We start from the raw sequence: 13,497 nt of genomic DNA, 5'->3' as shown, positions 1-13,497 counted from the left end.
ACACAAAATGGGGACAAACAATATTATCAGCCCAGAGCCCCAGACTAGACTGCCATAGTATCATTTGCCATGGCCCCTCCAGTGTTACAAACTATCAGTAATATCAAAATATGACATGGTGGGGAAGGGGACGGGGGGCACCGAAGCTTCTTCTCGCACAGAGCACCACAATGTCTAGTTACAGCTCTGCCATAATATCTAGTTAGGGATCCCATTCGTATACTAATCTTTGCATCTCAGTAACTATCATAGAGCATATTACATTTTACTTAAAATGTCATTGTAATATATTTATATCTCTGTATAATAATAATATAGAATAACTGATGAGTATAAAATGAGGAGGACAATGTCCAAATGAAGTGAATCTGCCTCATTAAGTTGTATAATGTTCTCATGGAGTCATTTAGGTACTATGGTGTCTGTTTTCTCTTTTTAGGGGTTTGCGGCATAATGTGCCCCCCATGACCTCTATGCCAAGGAAACATCTGGCAATACCGTAAGTGCTCTCAGTGTGGCTACTCCCACTTTCCTTATGTCCTAGCATTTATACGGGTTGGGTACGGGATGCCGACACTCGGTATCCCGGGGGTCAGAATCCAGATACCAGCATCCGGGCAGGGTTAGAATCCTGACACCTGTCGGTAAGTAACCTCCCCCTGCCCTCCCTCCTTGCATCCTAACCCTAACCTTCCCCCTAGTGCCTAAACATAACCCTCCCATTACCCCACTACTTACCGTCAGGATGCCTGTGCCGGGATTCTGACTGGTGTCGGGATTCCGGCGCCGGCATTCTGAGCCCTGGCATCCCATCTGCCGGGATTTATACTACATCCCATTTATACATCTATTTGTCATACCAATGTAATTCTTATTACACTGACATTTACATCTCATATTACTCCTCCTGTTTCATAATTTATACACAACTTGGAGAAAAGAAAAATAAGTGTCTTGTAATGGAAATGACTGGGCAGAGACATAGGGCCTGATTCATTAAGGGTCGCCATTGCAATCGCAGCTCTGTAACCGCTCACAGGTCTGCTGCGAAAATATGCTAATGATCGCTATCACAATGCTGTCACACTGCCGGCATAGACTCCCAGTGCCTCCTACTACCGCCATCTCACATCTGTAATACCTTGCACACCTTCATAAACATCGGTAACATCGAGTACCATCGGTCCATTTTCTTCTGGTTGCATATACTGTATAACACAATCCCATTGGATTACAAATTAAAAATTGAGCTAAAAAATGACAATAACTGAAAAATTTGTTACATGACTGAAACTATGATTGCTTACACTTTGTCATTAAACACTTTTCATTAGAATTATTTGGGGAATTGTATTCTGGTTACATTTTCCCTGTCATTGCTGTTATTTTTAGAGTATTCTCAGTATTGTTAAACATAAACGTTTAATTCTTCCTATGAATTGATAATCTGAAACTTTAATTGATTTCCTTTTAGATCAAGACTACAGCTCGTTGTAGCGCACGTCCTGTCATCCATCTGGAATGTGCCCATAGAAGGTGATGAAAAGATCCGCTTGGCCCGAGGCCGTCACCTTGCTGCATTGTCCAGTAACACCATCGGCCATTTAACAAATAACATCTTACCAAATAAATAAACATCATTGGTGATTTTAGTGCTTTCAATTCATTACATTTCACAATTGAATTTCATTGTAACCTTATTTTATTGTATTCTTGTTACATAGTATTATTCTTAGATCTCATAAGGATTATGTTAGGGCAGTACGAGAAAGAGATGATAAGACCATTAGAACTTGAGGTCTTCACATTTAGCAAGCTGCCTTTCCCTTATAGCCAGACGTGCTTAAGCCCTGGAGATCGTACCATCTACATTTCCCACCCCACAAACACACTAATACATAGCAGGATTTTGGACGAGGAAGACGAGGCACCTGGAGGAAACCACACAAACATGGGAGAACATATAAACCACACACATAGAGAGCTCATGTCCAAATATAACCCATGACCCCAGCACTGTGAGGCAGTAGTGCTAACCACTGTATATTCATGAGACAGTAGTTGCTAATTTACCAGTAACAAGTAACATCACAGAGGCATGAGGCACTGGTTCTTGGTGACAACACAGACTGAATTAGCATTAATATGGATGGACTGTGTACAGGAGTGGCACTACCATTAAGCAGCTTTAGGCAGCTGCCTAGGGCACCAGCACCTGACGGGATGGCACTGAAGCTGCCAGCACAATAATAAGGATGTCTCTAATGTCCTTAATTTACTGAACACTGGTGGTAACTACAGTTTACAAAAGCCGTGGCCACCACCCCTGCACTTGCCAGCTGCTGTCTGGCTGAGATTACAGACATGTCAGTCTGACATGGCTGGTGCAAAAAAAAACGTTTAAATTGGTTTTAACGTATTTGGACTGATTTTTCGGGGGGCGGTATGGATGCGTCAAGTGCTTTAAACATTGCAAGAGGTCACAGCAGGTGTTTTTTTAGCGTTTTTTTTAAATTGCGTTTTTCCAACATGAAAATATACTTGGAACCATTTTAATGTACTCCCGATTTACGTGGAACAGTAATTTTCTATCATTTTCAACTATTTTTTTTTTCACCCAAAAAGTGCACGGTCGGTTTTGGCCAAAGTACGCAAAAAACAAAAATTTTTTGGTAATTTATCATTAAGGGGGATGTCCAAAGGGTTCTGAAAGAAATTCCCACATTTCTAGCCAAATATAGGGATTTAGCTTTTTTTTTTCTCCAGGTCTGGGATGGAGAAAACTTTTCTCCCATTTTTTTCTCCATTTTCGCCTGTTTGCTGTTTTCGACTGTTGTTTTGGGGTAAAAACAGCCATTTTCGCCATTGGCAAAAAACACTTCCGTTTTCGCCACTAATTGAATACGGCCCAATATCTTAGAACTGCAGGCAATTTACAGAGCCTTGTGTCAAGAAAGACATCTTCTCCAAGGCCTTCTTGTCACAATCTGCTCAGACAAAGCCAGGGCCATCACCTTCATAAATCATCCAGGAAGCACAAGGAGCCTTCAAGTCATGCAAGAAGTAAGCAGAAGCATCTGATGGGCAAAACGGTTCTCCCAACTCTGCCAGCAGTCTACATTCTGGCAGCCAAAAATTGCGAGGCAGACTATCTCAGCCATCAAGATGTACAACAGCTCATGTACTATTGGGTCCACCCCTCCATAGACATATTTGCATCCCATCTGAATCCCAAGATGCCCCGCTACTGTTCCAGGATTTGAGACCATGGATGCACTGTCAGTCCCCTGGGCCTTCCCATTAATTTATCTCTTTCCTCCAATGTCCCTATTGCCTTGTGTCATCCACAAGCCGAAACTAGAGGACAAGATCATCATCCTGGTCATTTCAGATTGGCCATCAAGGGCATGGGATGCCGTTCTCAGACGCATGTTGGTGACACCACATTGGTGGCTTCTCCTAAGTTCAAATCTTCTCTCGCAAGGCACATTTCAACATCAGGATCTTCATTGACTGGCTTTGATGAGGTGGCTGTTGAGACAGCCCTCCTGGTTTCTCGAATGCTGTGGTCCGTTTTATGCTTTGTACTAGGAAACCCAGGGCATAACTAAGGTGGAAGCCGCTGCATAGAGCGAGTTGCCCTGGGCTGGAACCCGTGTCATGCTCACCAGCCACTACAATGGGGGGAGGAGCACCCAGTACCCATCTTCAGTACTCCACACACAGGCAACCTGCTGGCTGCCACAGACTCCTTTCACCATACAGTCAAACGGCTGATAGTAAGGGGAGCTCTGTGCCAGCCCCGCCTGTACTTGGGTATCTCTGACAAACCAGGGTCCCCGATGGAAGATTGCGCTGCAGCCCGGACAAGCACAGGAGGAATACGGTGGCATGATGAGTGTGTGCACCACCCTGGTCGATCCTAGCTGGCTGCTGCTAGTGCAGATAGAGGGCTGAGGCCAGGTGAACTAACCAAGACTGGTAAGTTTTGATATACTAGGGATGGGGTGGGGGCTGTGGTGACAGGTGTATAGTGCTATTTGCGGGTTACTGATAATCGCTCCGCTCCGTAAACATGGGAATAGTGTAAAACTCTGAAACAGTCCCAATATGTGTCTCAGGGGCACAGGACTGGTGAACTCTCAGTAATGCAGCTGAACTGGTTTCTATTCTAAGTAAGTCAAAGTAAGACAATGTTGTAACAAGGTCCTGCTATCCGCAATTATATAATATTGTGTGAGCGCTAATCCAACAGTTTATCATTTATAATCAATATTTAGAACTAAAACATCTAACAAATTTTAATTCTTGTTTACACAACATTTTATTGCTCACACAGTGTGAGGTATTGCAGAGATTCAAGGATTTCATCACTCATTGTTGTTCTATATTATCGATATACTTCAAAGCTGTACTACCACCTAGGAAAACATTTTACTCACTTGCTCCCTGCAGCTATCCGGGAGATCTGTTGGCTCTGGGCCTAATTCAGACCCGCTCGCGAGCGCTCGCAAGTGGGTCGATGTTGCCCAAGTGCGCATGGGCATGACGGAGGCGGCTCCGTCGTGTGCATGCGCGAGACCCGAATAATGACGGCCAAGCCGTTGTTATGGGTCTCGCACCAAACGGGGCATGCTGTTGATGGTAATTGACAGCACGCCCCCTTTGGTGGGCGTGCCGGGGGCGTGGCTGCCCATACGGAGGCATTTCCATGGGAACGCCTACCGTCTGGGGCCGGCCCCACTGACATCACTAGTGATGTCAGTGGGAGTGCTTTTGGCTCTGATAGAGCCGAAAGCACTCCAGGGCTTGCGGCAGCGAGACCCTACCGCAAGGGTCTCGTCGCAAGCCCGATGGTCGCGATGGTCTTGACCATCGCGACCATCATTTTGGCAGCTCGCTATAGTTGTGGGTGGTCACCCACAGCTATGCGAGCGGCCAGGAGGCCACTCCAAAAAGGAGCAGGGACGGCCCTGATTCAGAGAGAGCGCTTTGTCAGAGCGTCCGGCTCTGAATCAGGGCCTCTGTGCGACAAAACCAACAAAATAATTTTGAAAGAACTTTAACCCCTATGCTCCTAATTTGGCACTTTGTGGGCTGATCACAATCCAACATCAATATCAGTAATTATGTATGACAGGGCCATAATTAGGGGTGTGACCAGTGCCGCCGTACACAGCGCTGGGATCTGAGGTTGACACAATCACTGACCCATAGCCATTGCTTCTGGAAGCAGGGTGCCTGGAACAGCACTTTGCAGCCAGTATCCCTGCCAATAATTGCCGACATTTACACAGATCTAGCAATGATTTCTCATTGCGCATGCTTGTATTTCGATACAGTACGCACAGAGGATCTGTTCGCAAAGTCATGTGGTCGGCGTTTAGGGGAGGTAACGGGGGTTAGGTAAACGCAAGCATGTCTGACCATTTAAACTTTGTTTAATAGGCGTGCATAAATTAGCCATAGCAATTGCATTCGCAGCATGAGACCTCTCCGTGCTTGAGGACAACTGCAGTGTTTCTGGCTGGTCAGACCTGCCGTACATGCTTTGTGACTGCTTGATGTGCTCTGATGGTACCGATGTTTACACAGGACTGTGTCATTGGACGGATATGAGAAGGCAGAAGTGGGCGTGTTCATGCCGGATGTGATTTGGCAGGCATTAGCATATTTCCTCAGCTGCGATCCGAGCAAAATCGCAGCTGCAAATGCATTAGGCATCCACTGCTGAATCAGGCCCATAGGCGTTTAGTTGCTCACATTGGAGGCCGTGATAAGGTGGAAAATCTGCACAAGCCATAGGGTTGGTGTAAGTATCGATGGTGAGACCAAAGGTGGAGTCTAGAGATGCACCAGGCGGTGTTACAGTGTCCACAGACGCTCAGTCCTTACACATTCATACACATGGATGTAAACTATGGATAGAATTTATATGTATTTATTATTACCAGTTATTTATATAGCGCACACATATTCCTCTGCACTTTAATGCAAAATTTGAGTACAATCACAGGTAGACGACCACCACAAGACACTGCTGTCTCTGCGTCCACCTCGAAATCAGGCCCAATATGCACAGCCTGATTGAAACTAATTGTACATTTCTTACAGTATATGTACAATTGAAATTAGTACAAAGTAAAAGACTTTCCTGAAACAGAGTATCTCACTCACCATTGATTACACAATAATGGACCTCACTCAACATGGACCACAGAACAATAGAGCTCACTCATCATGGACCACAGAACAATGGAACTCACTCATCATGGACCACAGAACAATGGACCTCACTCACCATGGACCACACAACAATGTACCACACTCATCATGGACCACAGAACAATGGACCTCACTCATGATGGACCACAGAACAATGGACCTCACTTACATGGACCACATAATAATGGACCTCACTCACCATGGAGCAGAGAACAATGGACCACTGAACAATGGACCTCACTCACCATGGACCACAGAACAGCAGACCTATATCACACTGGACCACAGAACAGCTGACTTCAATTACCATGGATCATAGAACAATTGACCTTACTCACCATGGACCACCGAACAATGGATCTCACTCACCATGGACCACAGAACAGCGGATCTCACTTACAATAAACTAAAGACATCACTGAGTTTTGAAAATACATAGAAAATTATCTTTAAATTCTGTAACTGTTCTTAAGTTCATGGGGCTTGAGAGCTGCATGTAAACAGGATCGGACTGGCCCACAGGGGTACAGGGGAAATCCCCGGTGGGCCCTACATCCTGAGGGTCCCCATCTCCTCCTCTAGGGGTCAAGCAGGATCATGGATGAACTTGGGTGTTTGATTTGTTTCTATGGAAACTACAGCAAGATTATCCCTCCTACCAATCAAAGTGGGTGGTCCTGACACACCCCCCTCCACTCTTTTGCATGTCCTCTTTAATGGTTGGCCAAGTCCATCAGTTGTAGCTGGCCACACCCCCTGCTGTGACTGACCACACCTCTTAGTTTGGGCCCCTACCACTGCATTCCTTGGTGGGCCTTTCATGCCCCAGTCTGACACTGCATGTAAGTGAGTGCAGACACAAATTGAGATGGATCTTTAAATACGTTAGCTAAGATATGTCAAATTAGCAGCTATGTACATGTGCACGATTTGGAGTGGATGATGATGATTACAGCATATTTGCTCCAGATTTATAATTGTACGTATCTCAAGACGTTTCTCAAAATAAAATTGTAGATATGCGTGGGTGCAGATGTATCTTTGCTTACATGCAAATGGTGTAGCATTACATTCAACTCTAAGGGGTCAATCCAATTAGGTGCAAGTTGGCTTGTGTAGGCTGCTTTCACAGCAAACTCGCACAGCTTTTCCTTAGGTAATTCACGTTTTTTGGTGCGCACTCCCCCCCATTATGCAGAAATAATAATAACAACTACAATACAAAAGTTGGTTATTGGATAAAAGGATGTTCTTTGAACTGATGGTTACAAAGTGGCTTTTTTTTTTACAACAAAAGCCTCCCATTTTGTCTATTTTTATTATTTTTTTTCTTTTTTATACGCATGCTATATTTAAGCCATCTTAATGAGCTATTACAATGATCATGTGGTTTTTTGAATAGAAGTGTTCTAAAAGTACAACATTTCATTGGAATATTAAGTACCAACTGGATTGGAAGCATTTTGCAATATTTAATTAATTTTATATGTGGATTATATGTGTTCTTTATTTAAAGAATTTAATATTTATTCCTACTAATTGAATAGCGCCTACCACTTCTTGTTTGAAGTTTTTTCTTGATTGTACTAACTAAGGGAAGCAATACCCTGTGGAAGGCTGCAGTTCAAATAGTAATATTGTCACCAGATTAAGAGACTAGCGCCCTAAGAATTCCTTTTTTCCACGGCATCCATGGCCCAAAAAAATTTTATTGAGAAATTCATTAAAAATTAAATGTAGTAAATTGTGCTTAGATGTCACCCTTAGGGTCAGTTATGTGGTGGGGACAGGAATGTGCTTCATTTGTGCATATATTTTTGATAGGCAAAACCAGTTCTAATGACTGCCAATCACACTGACTAAATATAATTTTATTTGGTACTGGACTACCAACCTGAGGCAACTTTGCAAGTGTCCTGAGTCACCTCAGGGTGCCACGGCACCCAGTTTGGGAACCACTGGACTAGAGAGAATTCGGAACACTATCCATGTAGAAAAATTGCACTACACCTCTACTAACATCAGATGGCGGTATACATTTTGTGCATGAGAGAAGGAGAAGAAAACAATGCACTGCAGTACATGATGCCTGGGCTCTACTATTCATTAAAGGGCCCCATACACGGTGCGATATGCACCTTGCAATGTGATGGCCAATACAACGGCCGACATATTGAGCGGTCCCCACACACAGCGCGATCCACTGCCCGACAGCCTGATATTCTGCATGGGATTGTACATCGCATCACCAGATTTCTTGTGCAGCATGTAAGATCTGGTATTGCAAGGAAGCGGCTGTGCAATACCGTCCAGCAAATATTTTAATACTGCAGGAGGCATCTATAGCAAGCATACGCCTCCTGACAGCAATATCGATCCAAGTGCAGTGTCTGGAAATGCTGCATCGGATCCCCATCACAATCATCAGTAGCAATGGCGGCAGCAACGGCCAGTCTGAGTAAGCTCCAGCTTACTCAGGCTGCAAGACTGCAATGCCAGAAAATCTGCATCCACTGATGCAGACCCTGGCCTTGGCACTCCCAGAAAACATGCCGCCCATGTTTCCGGGAACATTGCCTAGGCATGCCCCCGCTCCGCCTGCCAAACGCCAGGGCATGTAAATCATAGTGCGGCTTGGAGGATCTGAAAGTGATATAGCACATGCACAGAATGGGTCCTGTACACGCACAGAATGGGTCCTGCACACGCACAGAATGGATCCTGCAAACGCACAGAGCGGGTCCTGCAAAGGCACAGAATGGGACCTGCACATGCGCAGAATTGATTCTGCACACGCACAGAGTGGGTCTTGCACATGCACAGAGTGGGTCCGGCACACGCACAGAGTGGGTCCTGCACACGCACAGAGCGGGTCCTGCACATGCACAGGATAAGTCCTGTACACGCACAAAATGAGTTCTGAGCAGACCGGAGACTAAGCAGCCATGGAGGGATTGACCGAGTGCTAGTAGGCGGCTGCTACACCATCTGCACCCTGGTCTACCCGAATTATGAATCCAAATCATACAGCAGTGCACTGTTACTTCATTGGGTTGTGGTGGAGCTCCGGAGCTATTGAACCAGGCGAGTTACAGCCATTTAATACCATTGCTTGCATCCATTTGGACTCACTTCTCTGCCGACGGGCAAGAGTACTAATTTATATACGGGATGTGCAATCGAATTACTGCACAAGTTTTAGTGAAGAAACACTTCTAATCAAGAAAAAGTTAAATGACTGTGGACATTTTTCACTCTTGATATGTATCCTAGCGGTAACAGAATACACAATTTATAATATTTCTTGACCAGCGATATGTACTTGGTTACACAGAATTAGTTTCTGTCTATTTTTTGTTGTTATATGTTATGTTAGTGGGTTATGTGTATCTTATGGTGTCAAATTAAATTGGTTATTTTTAAGAGAAGCCTTGTTTTTGATACAGTTATTCACACAGGTGCTACCAAGCTGTAAGAATTGTTACATCATTTATTTAATACTAACCCTGAAAGCGCAGTTCAAATAATGTTTAGTATGTATAGATATCACAAAATAACCTAAGTAAAAGTTGACGGATAAGCAGCAATCTTTAAACTGAAAGGGGATTTTATTCAAGTAGAGAATAAAGTAACTAAAGGTTCTCACTAATTTTATTATATAGGACTGGTTGACATTTTCATCGCTTAAGGTGCAAACACACGTAACAATTTTTTGAATGATTTATCTATAACGACGTCATTATCGTTCAATCGTTTAAAAAATCGTTAATTTTTTGGGTGAACGATAATCGTCCAAGCGCGCTCCCGTTTGTAGTTTGTAGTTCATCGTCCATTCTGACTGTCCAACATAACGTTTTCGTTCATGTTGTACAGAATGAATGATGAATGATGTCCATTCACTGTATGCATGATTAAAAAATCGTTCATCATTCATGAAAATTGTTGACAAATCGTTCATTAATTTAGTAACCAACGATTTTTGTAAACGATTTTCGTTCACTCTTTCAAGGGAAAATCTGAACGAAAATCATTGGTTACTAAAATCGTTACGTGTGTTTGCACCTTTAGATTAGCATTGCAAATTACCTGCTCTGGATCCATGAATGCACTTTCTAGATGTCTCTGTGACACTGCAGGATGGCAAAGTAATAATCAGTTTGTACAAAGCGTCTGCTGATGAGAGACGACCTCCTGTACATAAAAGAAGCATCATTTTTAAAGTTTGAATAAACAGTTACCTGTAAGGAGGTGCTTACATTGCATCAGGCTGTCTGCTCAAAGCTGCCACTAAGAGATGATATTCGTAAAAAAAAAAAAAACATATAATAAACAAAAAAGAGTTTTTGCAACCAATACGTCACTGCTGTAAGGATATTTTATGTTAACATATTACATTTAGGGGATGATCCTGAGTTGAACGCTGCTACGACCACTTTAGTATATTTTCCCGTAGTTGCGTGGGCGACTTTATGCTAATGCTAGTACCAGCCCTTCCCCTGGGGTACAACCATGCGTCTGACTGTGCAAGGACTGAGACGCCAACTTTGGGCGTCTTTAGACTCCACCATCGTTTGCACAATTGAGACCTGAACCAGCCTCACGGCAGGTGCAGAGTTTCCATCTGTGTATGTCCTCCAAAGTGAGCGATTAAACTCCTGTGTATGCAACCATGACACGCCCATAACACGCCCTTAAGATGATCCATCCCCGTGCATCTTAATAGCCACCTCCTTTCGGCGCCCAGTGCCCGCCCAGGAATACCCAATACACTTCCATTACACTTTTGTGTATGTGCGTCTAAAGTCACTACTGCGACTATGTACGAACACAATCAGGACATATGCGCAGTAGCAAAAACAATCGATCATCAGTATCCAATATCGACATGCGATGCCTGAGACTCAGGCCCCGAGGCATTTCCTCTGTGTGGGAATTAGTTTTCAGAGTTACCCTTGCTGTGAATCAGAGGTATGTACTGTATGCTAAACTCTAAAAAGAAGAAGAAAAGGCAGCTTCTACTGCAGTTATTAATATCAAACAGTGGGCAAAACGTTTGTACCAGCATACCAAAAGTGACTAAATCATGGGTTTATCTGTTACTGTCTCTAGGTTCCTCTCTATTTCTGGGTTGATTACCTTAGAGCAGGAGAGATTTAATAAAATAGTAGACACATATCCATAGCGTAAGGGTCGTATTGGCCCAGAGGGGCACAGGGGAAATCCCAGGTGGGTCCCACCCACTTCTTTATGGCTGGAGCAGGGTCAGGAATGATCTTGGTGCTTGATTTGTTTCTATGGAAACTACACTAAAGGTCTTCACAGTGGGTGGAGCTGACACACCCCTGTCCCCTCTTTTAGAAAGAGGCCGTGTCGTTTGCATGTCCTCTCTAATGGTTATCCAGTCCAACTGTTTTGGCTGGCCACACCCCCTCAGGTGGATGGCAATGTCCCTTAAGCTTGAGCCCCTACCGTTGCATTCCCTGGTAGGTCCTTCATGCCACAGTCTGACACTGCATAGCATAGTGTGTTTCTGAAAATTTATTTGATGAGTAATTAAAAAAATGTGCCCATACATTAAAGACAGTAATAAACAGCTTAGATGATGGCATTATAGTAGTCCTGTTGGTAAAGACAGACCTAAGTGTTCAGTATTTTATGAAGAGTTTTCCACGGGATAATTCTAGAATTGTGTTTCGTCTTGGCTCAAATAGCTTTTAGACTTCATCAGGGCAGAGTAAAATAATAATAATACATCCATGTAGTGATACCTAGTCTACACATCTCAATTAATAAGAGTCTGTAAGCCAAGATATACCACTGTCATCAGGGGCATAGACAGGGCGGTTCCACCGTAGCTGGTGTTCCGGGCGACCTGGCCACATGCTACACCTCTGACTGCCATGCTAGTAGAATGGAGTCTGCAATGAATGTGGCCAGGATATGTAGAATGTGTCACTGGGAAATCTCTTAGAGTGGATGTACAACTCTCCCTCGTACATCATAGTAAATTATCAGTGCGCATGTGTAACAATTCGGACAATAATAACTATAATGGAACAATAGCCTAACACACATTTATGCATATTCATATCAATATAGTGAAGCCATACTGACTTATGGCTAAGTATTGTTCAATTAAAAAGCCTCTTGGTGTGTACATGTAGGAAGCTTTAATGGGGGTATATATATGGTGGTAGAAGGGGTATATAAAGTAGGGTAAGGTTAGCTGGATAAGAGGTATAGGGTTAATTATCATCTCTATACTGATGATACTCAGATCTACATTTCCTCACCTGATCTTTCCCCCTCTCTACTGACTCGTATCTCTGTCTCTCTGCTATCTCTTCCTGGATGTCCCAGCGATTTCTCAAACTTAATATGTCTAAGACTGAGCTGATAGTCTTTCCACCTTCCCACATAACAAGATGTCCCACTATTTCTTTATTAATAGATGGCATAACTATCTCATCTAGTCCCAAAGTGCGCTGTCTTGGAGTCATCCTGGACTCTTCCCTCTCCTTCAAATCACACATTCAGAACCTCTCGCAGTTCTGTCATTTCCATCTCAAGAATATTTCCAAGATCAGGCCCTTTCTCACCCAGGATGCTACCAAAACCCTTGTACATTCACTGGTCATGTCCAGATTGGACTACTGTAACTTTCTCCTAGTTGGCCTCCCCAAATCCCATCTCTCTCCTCTCCAGTCTGTGCTTAATGCTGCTGCTCAGCTCATCTTCCTCTCCAAACGCTCTACATCTGCCTCCCCTCTTTTGCAAGCTCTCCACTGGCTCCCATTCCCTTTCAGAACCCAATTCAAGGTTCTCATACTCACTTACAAAGCCCTCACCCATTCCTCTCCCATTTACATCTCTGATCTCATCTCCCTTCACTCTTCTGTCCGCCCTCTTCGTTCACTTAATACACGCTGCCTTTCATGCCAATTGGTTACTTCCTCCCACTCCCACCTCCAAGATTTTGCCCGTGCTGCTCCTCACCTTTGGAACTCCCTCCCTCTCCCTATCAGACTCTGCACCTCTCTACAATCTTTCAAACGAGCTCTTAAGACCCACTACTTCATTAAAGCCTTCCAGCTCTCATCCTAACTTGCTGCTACATCTTCCTTTCTCCCCGCCCACCCCATTCTGTCACTCCTATTTGTCTGCCCGTCCCTTAAAGAATATAAGCTCTTTCGAGCAGGGCCCTCTACCATCTTGTGCTTCTCCCTACTGTAATTTAATTTATCTCTTACTCCCTACTTGGGCAACTAACAC

The sequence above is a fragment of the Taudactylus pleione genome, unplaced genomic scaffold (assembly GCF_031769625.1).
Source record: "Taudactylus pleione unplaced genomic scaffold, aTauple2 ptg000398l, whole genome shotgun sequence".
In the NCBI taxonomy this organism is placed as follows: Eukaryota; Metazoa; Chordata; class Amphibia; order Anura; family Myobatrachidae; genus Taudactylus; species Taudactylus pleione.
This window is presented reverse-complemented; position numbering follows the sequence as displayed.